This window comes from Crocuta crocuta, unplaced genomic scaffold (assembly GCF_008692635.1).
Source record: "Crocuta crocuta isolate KB4526 unplaced genomic scaffold, BGI_CrCroc_1.0 scaffold50, whole genome shotgun sequence".
NCBI classification, from domain to species: domain Eukaryota; kingdom Metazoa; phylum Chordata; class Mammalia; order Carnivora; family Hyaenidae; genus Crocuta; species Crocuta crocuta.
Window position 1 is genome coordinate 7,759,669 of NW_027527428.1, and position 14,214 is coordinate 7,773,882.

General features: G+C 59.8%; 1 long non-coding RNA gene across 1 annotated transcript; it reads right to left on the bottom strand.

Moving 5' to 3' along the window:
- Positions 1-5,497: 5,497 nt before the first annotated feature.
- On the bottom strand, positions 5,498-11,483 carry LOC144225753 (uncharacterized). Its single transcript, XR_013333381.1, has 4 exons — positions 11,403-11,483; positions 8,305-8,427; positions 6,984-7,106; positions 5,498-6,377 (listed from the first exon to the last, which is right to left on the bottom strand). It is a non-coding gene; the product is annotated as an uncharacterized LOC144225753 (long non-coding RNA).
- Positions 11,484-14,214: the final 2,731 nt, after the last annotated feature.

Below are 14,214 nucleotides of genomic sequence, written 5' to 3' on the forward strand. Positions count from 1 at the left end.
GGAGGGGGGACGGGGGAGGGAGGGTGGCTTCCTCACCCTGGGCGGCAAGAACTTCCTACGGAGGCACCAGGACTGCGCTGTCTGCCTGGGTCCTATTTCTGTGTTTGTGTGTTGACTCTGTGACCTAGACGGGAGGAGGGCGCACCGGCACCACGGAGAGGGGAGGGTGCTGGCTTAGGGGAGCCCAGCGCAGCCACCAGCCCAAGGGCAGGGTGATCACCTTGTCCCCAGTGGGGCCACAGTTTCCGAGGCTCCTCCACCACCAAACCCTGCACTTGGGAGAGCAGGAGCTGCCAGAGGCGGCGGCAGGAGCGCCACCTGCTGGCAGAGCAGGGGGGACGGGGACCCGGCGGCCGGCCAGCCAGGAGGGGCCCGGAGAGGCCTCCTGGAGAACAAGAAGGATACTGACCCCCGCCTCCGGACAGGGCGGCAGAGGGATGGAGTCCTCTGCCAGCCCCCACTGTGTCTGTATGTGTGCACATGTGCACACCTGTGTGTATATGAGCAGAGCACACTGTGTGTGTATCCACGCACGGATATGCACCATGCAGATAAGCACCACCACACGTATGTGTGCAAGCATGTACGCACTTGTGAGTTCACACCGTGCACGTGTATGCACACAGGTGCGTATATCCACGCGAGTGCGTGCGCACACATACATGTGCGTGCACACATTGCGTGTGTGTGTACACTTGCATGCCTGTTGACATGTAGTGAGAGATGGGAATGGCCATCTGTCTGGAACTGGGGAAAGTAAGTGCTAAATAAAGACTCTCGACGTGGAAAGGAGCACTGAGGGCTTCTTAAGAAACTGGAAGCTGGAGGCAGAGACTGAGGGGAGTAGAATCTTTCAGGAGATTTCGTCTTGTGGGGGGTGGGGGGTGAGGAGGGGGCTTCTCCGAAGCTCCGTGCTGCCAGGGCACGTGCCCTCGTTCGCACCCTCTCGGTGACACGTGAGGTGTCCCCTGCCGCCCAGTGACCACGGCCCGGCCACAGACTGTTGAGGACTCCCGGTCCCCGGCGGGCGCTGCCGCAGGTAGGACCAGCGCGCGGGGGTCCGTCCCGGACAAGTGGCGAAACAGCGTGGTCGCTCCGTGCGAGGGGATGATTGAACCGTGAAGACGCTGCACTGAGTGAAGGAAGCCAGACTCAGAGGGCCACATGGCGTAGGGTTCTGTTTGTAGGAAATGTCCGGAAGCGGCAGGGAGTCGGTTGGGGGCTGGGGAGGAGGCCCGGGAGAGACTGCTGACGGGCAGGGGGTCTGCCCCTTCTCCGGGATGAGGAAGACATTTCCGGACTAGGTGGAGGTTGTGATTGTGTAACTTCATGGATGTATAAAAAGCCACTTAACTGTACACTTTGACATGGTTAGAACGGTGACTTTTCTGCTACACGAATTTTACCTTAAAATAACCCAGATTAGCCCTGGGGACTGAACTTGGATTCTTTGCCGGGGTTTGGATGGTCCTCCCCGCGCCCCGCCTCGCCAGGAATGACTTGCTGTTCCCAGAGACATCAGTGTCTCTTGCCCCAGGGCCTCGGCACGCACTGCCCCTTCCACGGTAATGTTTTTGTGGCTGACCTTTGCTCCACTCAGCGCCCTCTGTGTCCCCTCCCCCCGGGCGTGATTCTGAGTCGTGCCCGGCGCGCGAGCGGCAGCCGACTGAACAGGAGCAGAGGGGCCGCCGCCCTTCAAGGCCGAGGCGGGGAGGCCGCGCTCGGAGGCCGGGCCCAAGTCCAGCTCCTGCTCCAACAGCGGCTGTGCGGACTCGGGCGCCAGGTCGCCCGCCCTGGGCCTCTCCTTTCTCGTCTGTGAAGACACAAGCCGCTGGGGCGCGGCGGGCTGTGACCGCGCTGCCACACGCGCGGTTTAGAAGCGCGCCCGGAGCCGAGTAAGGGCCGCGCCAGTGCTGGCTGTGCACGCGGCTGCCGTTCACTGGGGACACGAAGCACCACGCGGGCGGCCCCGGCGGCTGATGGTGCTCAGACCCGGGGGGCGAGGCAGGACCCCTGTCCACCCCTCGCCTGGCCCTGGGCCCAGCACTGATGATTACCCTCACTTAATTAGTAAAATTCGCCTACTGGGTCCCTGTCTGAGGGCCCGAGGAGGGACCGGCTGTTGTACAGAGACCTGCACTTACCAGCTGCACTAGGAGCGCCAGGCAGCCACAGGCTGTGGTTTATAGCTTCCAGCAGCTTCCATGACCTTTCCCAGAGACCTGAAGGAGCGACTTTGGCCCGGGGTAGGGGTGGCAGCAGGGAAGGTCTGCGGTGGGAGCTGAGGGGTCCCCTGGGGTGAGAGGCTGTGTGCGTGCACGTGTTCCACACAGCCAGTGTGCGGGCGCCCGTGAGGAAACTTTGGGAAATGCTGGGCTCCCCTGGGCCCCGGCTGGACAGACACCCAGGAGGGCCCGGGAGGAGCAGGTCCCAGGTGCCCCGAGCGGGCCCCGCTGCGGGTGAGCAGATGCGGGTAGCCCGGGCCCACACCGCCAGTTCATGACCCCAACCAGCCTCCCAGGATCAGCCCAGGGCAGGCACAGCAGGGACTGAGGCCCGGGTCCTGCGGGGGTGCCAGCCCTGGCTGGCGTTTGCTCCGACAGCAGGCACCAACCGCGCATGGCTGGTCAAGTTCATTAAAATGAAACAAGTCCACCTCCTTGGTCTCACCAGCCATGCTCGGTGGGTACCTGCATTGGATAGCACAGAACAAAGCATTTCTGTCATTCTGGCAAGTTCTCTTGGGCAGGCCTGCTGGAGACCAGGGGGTCCCCACTGGGCTGGGGTAGGATTGGGGGGGGGCATCTGGCAAAATCCGATTGTCACAGTTCGAGGCTTACTGGCACCTGGAGGATGGAGATCAGGGACGCTGGTCGACATCGTACAGAGCACAGGGTAGCCCCCCCCCCCAGACAATGATCCAGCCCCAAGCATCGGTGGGACCAAGATGGAGACTGTGCCCTAGACCGAGCCACGCCTGATCAGCTTCCCTGTCCACTTGATGGAGGCCGAGGTGAGCCTGACTCCTAAACAGTTCTTTACCTCCGTCAGGTGAGGGTGTGAGCCCGAGGAGCCCAGGTGGGCGGAAGGGCTCCTCGTGCAGAGACGAAGGTCCACAGTGCGAGTGTCACCTGTCCCTCTGCGAGGCGGGGGCTGCACTTCCCAAATGGAGCTGTCCAGATCTGACATTTGGAGTCCTGAGCCTCGGAGCCGCGGGCCATGCATGTCCCATAACTGGACACGTGGACCTTCCCCCGCCTGCTGGGAGCCACGAGGCCACTGGCCACCTGAGCTGCGCACGGCGGGGGTCTCTGGTCTCTGGTGTCACCAGGTTGCCCAGCTCAGGGGCGCCCTCACCCCCATGCCGGGCCTCCCAGGAGGGCAGAGGGCCTGCGCACAGTAGGGCCACAGCATTCGGAGTGGACGGGCAGAGGTGCTGGCCTGCTGGCACCTCACCGCTCCTCCAGCAGAGAGGGCGGGGCAGGGCCTCGCCGTGAAAGATCGCCGACCCTGACCTCCAAACCCAAGCTCCTGCCCCCTGTGTTCCTCCCAGTCTCACGGAGCTGGTCCCCAGCCCGGCTCAGGTGGCCCCAAAACAGTAGGTGTTTGGGGGCTGGCCCTGCTGTCACCCACTGCCTGAGGACTCAGGAGGCCCCCAAGTGGCCCCACACCTTGGTCCAAGCTGGGGAGCTGGCCCCTGCAGCTCTTCCGGAGCCCAAGGGTGGCTCCCCTTTGCCCTCCTACCCTGCCCTGCGCCCCGGTTGGTGACCCTGCCCAGCCCCTCCTTAAGTGTCACCTCACCCCATCCCTTCTCCCCTTCCTCCTTCAGGGATGATGGCCCTGGCCCAACCCCCAAGCCCTGCGGGCCTCTGTCCATCATCATCTCCTGCCAGGTGGGGTGGGGTCTAGACCGGCTCCCCAGAGAGCCCCTTCCGGAGGCCCTGAAGACAGGCGGGGCTGTAGAAGCCTCCCCAGGCGCCGGGGCAGCCGCCTGCAGGTGGGGGGTGAGGCCCACACGACTGGAGCGTCTGTGGTTCTGGCCTGGCCCGAAGGGAGTCAGGGTGACCCCGGCTTTCCCTGGCTCCTGGACCGGGCTGCTCACCTGCCAGGGCGAGGCCGAGGGGGTCGTGCCTGTCCCCAGCCCCAGGGAGGCCTCACCTCTCCCGTGGCCCACCGTGGGCCCTGCAGCCAGGCTGGCTGAGAGAGTTCGGGCCTGGCATGCAGGGTCCCGCTCACGCCCTTGGGCACCTGCGCACCTCTGCATCTCCCGCTGGGCCACGTGACTGGGCGCTGAGTCACTGGGCCCGGCTTCTCCAGCTCCCCCTGTCCCGCGGAGCAGGGCCTCTGCACGTGCCGCCCAGCGAGGCACCCCTTCCCCTGAGGCCTCACAGGGCTGTCCACCCCGGCAGGCTTAGGGCCCTGTCCCCTCCCCAAAGGCCCCGTGGGGAAGTCCCTGGAAGAGTGGGAGCCGGGGCCTCTGAAGAAAAAGGGACCCCCCCTCACCCCGCAGCGGTCTCCTCCAGCCAGGACACCCCACCAGCTCAGTGGGCAGAGGGTGGTGGGGTTGGGTGACTCTGGCCAGCTGTCAGCATGCTTCCTCTGGGCGGTGCCCTGGGCCCTAGGGCAGGGGCTGAGGGTACTGGGGTCAAGTTGAGGTGAGCCTGGGAGCAGACAAAACCTGCCTGGGGGCACAGGACGCAGGTGGAGGAGGCAGCTGTGCGGGCAGCTAGAGCCCTGGAAAGGTCATCTGTCGTGCTCCTCAGAGATGACTGAGGTGACACCGAGAAAGGGGTGAAGGCAGCGGGGCTCTGCTGCAACTAATGGATTCCAGAAATGCAGTTTAATTGAGCTCAACCCCCCACCAGAAAACTCCTCCCCTCAGAAGAAAGTAAAAGAAGAAATTTAAAAAGGTCAGAAATCAGTGGAGGAGGGAGGGGGAGAAGGGGGGAGGAGAAAAGATGGACAAAACCATTTCTGGTTCATTGACAAGAATCACATGAAGGCGTCGGGGGCGGAAGGACGGGAAAACACAGTGCAAATAAAACACGCAGGAGGGCAAAGAACAGACACAACGTAGACTTAAAAGTAACACAATTGGAAACATCTCAACAGGAGTAAAACTGAGAAACCTAAATGAGGTAGACAAATCCCTGGAAAAATCTAAAACAACAAAAAAAGGGCAAAAGGAAGAACAGGAAGAGACCAAAACGCAGTTGTGGGAGTCCTTCCCTCCCCAGCCCAGAGTCCCGGCGGCTGGCTGCGCGGGTCCTTCTGTGATTCCAGAAACCCCTACTTCCTGTCCTGGACAAAATGTTCCAGATAGTGGAAAAGAGGCAAGGGGGGCCGGCCGTGGCTCCTACCCACACAAGGACAAACAAAAAGAAAACACAAGAGACGTTTCCTGGAGGAACGTAGGTACTCGTAACCAGATTCAATGACAAGTGAGGAATAGACCTCTCCTGAGTGTCTCTGGTTTCATATGACACAGTATCAGAGCAATCCATTCCATTAACAGACTGAAGAAGGTCCTGTGGTTAACTCAGTAGCTACAGAAAAGCCTTTGATACATGTATTGGATACATATTTTGTGACTGATTAAAAAGCTCTTAGCACAATAGGAATAGAAGAGCACTTCCTCCCCGTGGTGGCGGTTGCACCCGGGATCGTGCCCGGGACAAGCCACCGGGTGGTGCTGATGTTCACACAGTCCCAGACGCCACGTGACCCAGCAATCACGGTCCGCAACTGCCTGTTAGTGCCTCCACCCCCCCACTTCACCGTTCCCATGTTGAGACCCCAAATGCCAATGTGATAGCGTTAGGAGGGGGGCGCCCTGGGAGGTACTGCCGCCTTGAGGGCTGAGCCCCTGCTGGGATCCGGGCCCTCACGCGAGGACGCCTCACAGCCGGCTCGCTCTCTGCTCCCCGCCATGCCACTTGAGGACACAGCAAGAAGACGGCAGCCTGCGTGTCAGGCACTGGGCTCTCATCAGACACGGCCCGCCAGCACCTTGACCTTGGACGTCCAGCCTCCATAATCGTGAGAGATAAATATTTGTTGAATTGAGATGTGCTCATAGGTATTTACCCAAAGGAGTTAAAAATTTATGTCCACACAAAAACCTTCACACTAATGTTTACAGTAGGTTGTTTTCATAATTGTTCCACAACAAAGGTCACCAAGATGCTCTTCAGTAGGTGAGCTGGTAGACAAGCTGGAACATTCATGCGGTGGAATGTTGCTCAGCAATAAGGAGTAACTGTCGAGACACACTCAGGCCTGGATGGATCGCAAACGAACTGTTGCTACGTGAACGAAGTTGGCAGGGGCTGCACACTGTGAGCTTCCCTTTATTGGACATTCTGGAAAAAGCAAAGCTGTGGAGACGGTGAGAAGATCAGGGGTTGTCAAGGGTGGAAGGGGAGGGGTAATGAATAGGCGTGCACAGGGATTCTCAGGGCAGGTTCTGTGCGTTACGCGGACGCGTAAACGTATTCATTAGTTAAAACCCATAGACCTCACAGCACAAGGACTGAGCCTCGCTGTATGAGAGAATTGTAGGAATGGGGATCTCAGGGTGGAATGACAGAGGAATTAAGGAATTCGGCTGCATTCCCAATGCCTGAAACCACCTGTCTGTGGGGGTGGGGAGGCTGCGCCAGCGGGGGTGCCGACTCAGGTCACCGTGGAAACGAGTGGGGTCCCTCAGACTCAGGGCAGAAGGAATGTCACAAGCCCTGCACTGTAGTCGGTAAAGTTGTTTCCCGCTGGGCGCTCGTCAGCGGTTCCCAAATGCACTGGGATTGAGTGACTGAGTGGAGGGGAGTGGGGGCTGGGAGCCGGGCCTCCCACTGTTGGGGTGGGGCTGGCACATTAGCAAGGGGCAGGGTGGACTGATCCATGTGCTGGGGTTAGACGTGAAACTCATGCTTAATACAGACATTTACAAGGAATTGTGGAAATATGTAGATGTGCATACATACACGGGTCGGGGCACACACATGCACATCTCCTTGCTTTTGACGGCAGAGGAGCAATGATGCCAAGTCGCAACAGGCACACCCAACACCATCTTGGTTTGAGCCATCGTGGTTTCTCGTACCATTCTCCAAGAAAAGAAACGAGGGCTACTTAGGGAAATGGCTGATTTGAGGGCCGGGACATTGCACGGACAAGCCGATGGTGGGGCGGGGGAGGGGGGCGCCTGGGTGGCTCAGTCAGTTAAGCATCTGACTTCAGCTCAGGTCATGATCTCATGGCTTGTGAATTCAGGCCTGACACCGGACTCGCTGCTGTAAGCACAGAACCCACTTCAGCTCCCCCCTCTGCCCCTCCTCCCTTCTCGAAAATAAATAGACATTTTAAAAAAGATGACTCTGGGTGATCCTGTAGTGCTAATGTTATGGACTGAAGTGTGTTCCCCCGGCCAAGAAAAAATTTCATAGGTGAAACCCTAGCCCTCAATGTGACTATACTTGGCGGTGGGGCCTCTCAGGAGGTAAATAAGGTTAAATGAGATCACAAGGGTACACCCCGATCCGATGGGACACGTGTCCTTGCAGGAAGAGGAAGCGACACCAGGGACGAGAGCACAGAGGAAGGCCACGGCAGGACACAGGAGAAGGCAGCTGTCTGCAAGCCACGGGGAGGGGCCTCAGGGGAGACGAGCTCTGCTGGCACCTTGATCTTGGACTCCCAGCCCCCAGAGCTGTGAGGAGTAAATGTCTGCTGTTGAAGGCCCCAGGCTGCGGCACTTGGTTGTGGTATTCCCCGCTGACACAGCTCGAAGGTAAAAAAGTGCTCAAAAACAAAACAAAACTGAGGCGCAAGGATGGCACAGTCGGTTAAGCATCTGACTTTTGGTTTGGGCTCAGGTTGTGAGCTCACAGTTCGTGGGTTCAAGCCCCACACCGGGCTCTTCGCTGACAGCGAGGAGCCTGCTTGGGATTCTCTCTCCCTCTCTCTCTGCCCCTCCCCTGCGTCCTCCTCTCAAAATAAAATAAATAAACTTAAAAAATCCCACAAGAGGGGGGTTATGTGAGCGGAACACAAGCTGAAGGAAACCCCAATTGCTAAAGCTGGAATGATTTCTGCAACAAAATAAATAACAGTTGGAATCAACAGGTACCTATGAGTCCACACTGACATAAAATGACTGAATAAGCACATAAATGGGAAAAGAGACAAATCTGTGCACAAGAATCAGAGTAACATGTATCGAGGCTCCGCTGTCCCTGCCCTGACAGTGTGGGCCCCACAAGGCCCTCCCCAGATAACAGAGGACACAAGAGAGGAGAAACACACCTCAGCCAGGTGGTCAAGGTCGCATCCGTGGTGAGGTGCCACGTTGAGAGCACGGACCCCTGAGGTGAGGTGATGAGAAGGGCACTTTGTCTGCAGTCTTCTCCCCAGACCCACGAGGCCAGACTAAGAATGAGAAAAACATCAGACACTTTCCAACAGAGGGACAGTCTCCAAACCTCTGCCCAGCACCTCCCAGAACGGCTGGGTCGCCTGAAGCCAGGAAAGCCGGAGACACGTCACATCCAAGAGGCGCCTGGGGAGATGTGACACCTAAATGTAATGCGGGGTCTGGTACAGTAAAAAGACATTGGTAAAAACTAAGAAAACTTGTATAGGATGTTAATTTTTCAACATTGGTTCATGAGTTATGAAGATGGGGGTGAGTGGGAATTCTGTACTATCTTCGTACTTTTCTGTAAATCTAAACCTGCACTAAAATAAAAAGCTGATTTAAAAAGAAAAGAATGGGGGGGCGCCTGGGTGGCTTAGTCAGTTAAGCGTCCGACTTTCGCTTAGGTCATGATCTCGCGGTTCGTGGGTTCGGGCCCCGCGTTGGGCTCTGTGCTGACTGCCAGCTCGGAGCCTGGAGCCTGTTTCAGATTCTGTGTCTCCCTCTCTCTCTGGCCTTCTCTCAATCATGATCTCTGACTCTCAAAAATAAACAAAACATTTAAAAAAAAAAGAAGAAGCAAATAGAACTGTCTTTAAATATACTGGGACAGGTAGAAAGTATGAAAGAGGGAAATTTCAGAAGATGTACGGTCACAAAACGATCTTCCGAACCTGTTAGACCTAAAATCACCCTGATAGTCTCTGTCCCAGCACTGCCCCCCCCCATTCCTGCGCAGAGGGCCCCCCAGGGCAGCCCCCAGGAGCCTCCCCGGACCGCCTGCTGCTTTGGAATTCGCACTCCTGGAGATCTGGAGGTGGTGTCCCGGCCTCAGGGCAGACCAGGCTGGGATCGGGCCACTTTCAGGGTTGCCCTCCCTGCGTGAGGGTGACTGGAAACTCCCCTGCGAAGGGCCACATTTAGCAAATAAAAATACAAGACACGCATTTAAACTTGAACAAAGAATAATGTCTTAGTTTAAGTATGTTCCATGTGACATAAGTAAATGTATAGAGACCAAGGGGGTTAGTGGCTGCCCTCGGATGGGGACTGGGCTTCCCTGCGGGGTGGGTGCGGCCCCGAGACCCGGGTTTCCCTGCGGGGTGGGTGCGGCCCCGCGATCCGGTTTCCCTGCGGGGTGGGTGCGGCCCCGCGACCCGGGTTTCCCTGCGGGGTGGGTGCGGCCCCGCGATCCGGTTTCCCTGCGGGGTGGGTGCGGCCCCGCGACCCGGGTTTCCCTGCGGGGTGGGTGCGGCCCCGCGATCCGGTTTCCCTGCGGGGTGGGTGCGGCCCCGCGACCCGGGTTTCCCTGCGGGGTGGGTGCGGCCCCGCGATCCGGTTTCCCTGCGGGGTGGGTGCGGCCCCGCGACCCGGGTTTCCCTGCGGGGTGGGTGCGGCCCCGCGATCCGGTTTCCCTGCGGGGTGGGTGCGGCCCCGCGACCCGGGTTTCCCTGCGGGGTGGGTGCGGCCCCGCGATCCGGTTTCCCTGCGGGGTGGGTGCGGCCCCGCGACCCGGACTTCCCTGCGGAAACCGTCGTGACCCCGCCCTCCAGCCCGCAGCGCCTGCGCGCCCTCCGGGGCCGCGTCCCTGTCCTGTCCCCGCGGGGCCGCACGACCGCGCTTTTCGTGCCTAGCGAGTCAGGTCCCCGGACCCACAGGCCGCCTCATCGCCCGGACACCCGCAACGACCCCCGCGCCTGTCTCGGACTCGCGTCCCCGGCCTCCCGCCCGCGCGACCCCGTTCGGGACCCTCGTCAGAGGCAGCGCTCGCGGGAGAGGGAGAAAGGAGAGCGGACAGGATGCGCGCGCGCACCCGGCTAAGCACCCGATGCCCGAGTTGCGGCCGCTCCGCCTTAAATAGACGTCGCTGGGCCCTGATTGGTTAGTTACCGTCATGTGCCCACCCCTGGCCCAATCGTCGAGGCCGCAGCTTGCCGTACTGCAAGTGGCCCGGTCCAATCAGGAGGTTGCGGCTACGGCGGCCGGGTGGGCTCGCGCAGAGGAAGCCTCTGCTCCTGAGACTCCTCGCCGGGGGAAACCCGTCATCCGGTGTGGACAGCCCGGAAAGGCTAACGGTCCTGCCGTCTGCCCTTCAGGGTTTTGCTTCATGAGAAATTTCAGACACGCACAAGCGCCGCCCGGATTCCGCCTTAGCGCGCAGGCCCATCAGCCGAATGGTCAGACCGCTGCCCACGTGTTGACATGAGCGGGTGCAGAAGGACCCACGGGGTTCACCCGTGAGCAGAAAACACCAGCCCTCGGCCGCTTAGTACCGGCTCTTGGCCACCCTGGGCCACCCTCAGTCATCATCCTCACGGGCCTTCCGTGGGTCACCGTCTGCTCTGCCCTAAGTCACTTTGTACCGGCCCTGGGCCCCCCTGGGTCCCCATTCGCACCTGCCCTCGGCCCCCCTGCGCCCCCCTGGGTCCCCCTCCACTACCGTCTGCACGCACCAGTGTGGCACCAGCTCTCTGAGGGTTGGCATTTCATGACCAGTTCTGACAGGCCTCCCAAAGCACAGAGAGAAGGCCCTTTTTTTTTCTTTTAATTAAAGTTTTTTATTTTTATTTCTAGGAGAGAGAGAGAGAGAGAGACTGCGTGAGCAGGGGAGGGTCAGAGAGAGAGGGAGACACAGACTGAAACAGGCTCCAGGCTCCGAGCTGGCAGTCAGCACAGAGCCCGACGTGGGGCTCGAACCCACGAACCGCGAGATCATGACCTAAGCGAAAGTCGGACGCTTAACCGACTAAGCCACCCAGGCGCCTCAGAAGGCCCTTTTTTTTTAAACTTCGTGTTTACAAAGAATGAAGTGCCTCCTGGCATGCGGATCCTGCCCCCCCAGCCCCCTGGCCCCCCGAGGCCGTGTCAGCGGCTTACTTTCCTCTATCTTTGTTTTGCTACATCATTCCAGGAATTTTCTCATTACTCATCAGCTCTTCCCGGCTATGGCCACGAGGACAAAACTAGTAGAAAACAATGAGGGCGTCACCTGGAGGGGACGGCGATGTCCAGGCTGGGCCCCAGTTTCCAACGGCCTGGTCGGTCAGCTGTCCCCTTTCAGGGCCGCGCAGGAGGCGTCTGCACAGGCTGCGGGCCGCTGGGCGCTCTCACCCGACAGGAGACGCATCGGAAGACGAAAGGGACAGGAGCGCTCTCGCCCTGTTGGTGGCGGGAAAGCATGTGTCCTCAGGTGGCCAGGTTCCCGACAAAGCGTCCCAGGCAGGGAGCGAAGGGTGGTTTCTCACACCGTTAGTCCTTCAGCAGGAGGCACGTGATCGCGGTGCCTTGTGACCAGCGCCTGGGCCGCCTCGTGGGCCTAAAAGGACCCTGGACAGTATTCTTTCATCTTCTATGATGTCTGTGCTTTAACTCATAGTTGATACAAATACGAGGCTTTCTCTGTTTAAATTCTTATTAAAATTTCTTTTATTTTCATTTTTTAAATGTTTTATTTATTTCTGAGAGAGAGACAGCATGAGCAGGGGAGGGGCAGAGAGAGAGGGAGACACAGAATCTGAAACAGGCTCCAGGCTCTGAGCTGGCAGTCAGCACAGAGCCCGACGCGGGGCTCGAACCCACAAACTGTGAGATCATGACCTGAGCCAAAGTCGGACGCTTGACTGACTGAGCCACCCAGGCGCCCTTCTTATTAAAATTTCTAAAAAAGACTTATTGTCCTTTTGTTTTTACTTTCGTAAGTTATTTGTAATCTGAATTAAAGCATACAATGTAAGAAGAGGCCTACTCTGTTTCCTCACGCGCTGGGGTGAGGACGGCCCTCGGCCTTGTACTGTGCTGAGCGTGGGAAACACCCGACCCTCCAGGTCCCTTCCCTTTGAGACCGCATGGGGGTGACAGTGGGGTGGCACTGGCCTGGAACAGCTGAGCGGGTGAGGTGTGGGGGGGCACATTGTGGGGAGCAGGTTGGGGGGGCAAGCTGTGTGGGTGTGTTGGAGGGCGGTGTGTGTGTGTGTGTGTGTGTGTGTGTGTGTGGCAGGGAGCCGGCTTACCTGGGCCTGAGACCCTGCGGGAGCTTTAGCACGTGCTGGGACGTGGGTCTCCCGCCACTACGGTCCCTGTACTGTATTCCCAGCGTGTGCTGAGTCATCACCCGGGGACGCTCACTGCGACAAGGAGGTTCCCTGGCCTGACGGCTGCGGGTCCGCAGCACCGGCCAGCGCCTACCGGGAAGTGGCGGGCTGGCCGCGATGACACAGCTCAGGGAAGGGGAGAGATGGAACACTCAGCCGTCTGCACGAGAGGATGACACGACTCCAAGCCCAGCAGCATCGAATCTTTGCTGTAACCCCGAGTGGCAGTCAATGGCAGGGGACCTCCGTGTCTGAGGCCCGTGGTCGCGCTGCTGTGCCCCGAGCCCCTGCACCCCATGCGGTCCCAATTCAGCCAGGCACCGCCTGCAGGCCTCCCTTCCCGGCTCCGGTGGGGGTGGCTTCTTTGGGCGACTCTGCCCAGTGTGACCCCCCCCAACTGTCTAGGGCACTGTCCCCCCGCCCCCAAGGGGAGCAGCAGGCAGGCCGGGCCGCGGGCAGGAGTGAAGTGCACAGACAGCTATCTTTGAGGCCCTGTGAGCGTGTCAGAGGCTCCCAGGGCCTAAAAAGATCAACACAGCCCGACAGGAGTCACAGAGATGAAAACCAATTTTATTCGGTGACTCTAGGGGGTGGGGGCAGTGCTGAGTTCAGATCCAGTTTTGTGCAGAGGTGAGCGCATTGTGAGGGGGGCAGGAGGGTGGGGAGGGGGGTGCAGCAGAGTCGGGGAGGCTGGGACACAGGGCCCCTGCTTCGGGTGCTGGCCAGGACCCCTACCAGAGGCGATTAGACACACGGGGCAGGGTTCCCGGGGCCCTGGGGGGGCCGGTGTCTGGGAGGGGACGGCAAACTTCCGTTCTGGAGAACGCCGTCTGTGGTCTGGGGGACAGTCACGGTGAGGAAAGGCCTTCACTCCTGAGGGGTGACAGGCCTGGGGGACGAGCCGGAGGGCTGGGGTGCAGAGGCCGCTTTAGGCAGCAGGTCGAGCGACGGGGAGCTGAGTCAGGTAGAAGGGTCCTCAGTGACCCCCGGCCGGGGCAGACAGGGCCACCAGGCCACCCACCTTGAGACAGCCGTGCGCACTAGCTGACCTCCGGGCTCCCTGCAACCAGGCACAGGTCCCAGGAAAGGAAAATCCCGAACGTTCCTACCTCCCACCACCCCCTTAACCGCCTCTATCAGACACGCTCTCCCCTGCGGTGTTCTCAGTAAGCTTCTATCATCTTCCGTCATCGCTTCTGTTCTGCCTCAGGGGAGTGCTTCCCCGGCCGAGGCCTCCCCGCCATCAGATCTCCACCTGGAGATGGGATCCCCGCCATCAGATCCCCACCTGGAGATGGGACTGAGTACGGTGGAAAGACGGAGGCCTCCCACGACGACATTTGAGACTGGGTTTAAACCCCAGGACTCAACAATTGCAAGAGTTTTCAAGGCCAAACCCGAGGTCCAGGGACAGGATGCCTGGACTGGCCTCAGACCCTGCAGGGCGTCTACACAGGGCATCGACTGCCACCAGGTCAAACAGCCCAGGGAAGTCAAGCTGTGGACCACCGTGGGCAGCTGTGGGGGGGCTCATCTGTCTCCGCGACTCCCTCCGTGGTCCACACCCACGTCCTGGCAAACTGAGGGATGCGCCTTGAGGCCCCTGCCGCCTGCAGGCCTCAGTTTCCCCATTCTCCAGCGGGGCCCGCGCGCTGCCTCCAGCCGGGAACGCTAGCTGGGCGGGCTCCCGGCCGCTGCCCGGGGCCGCCG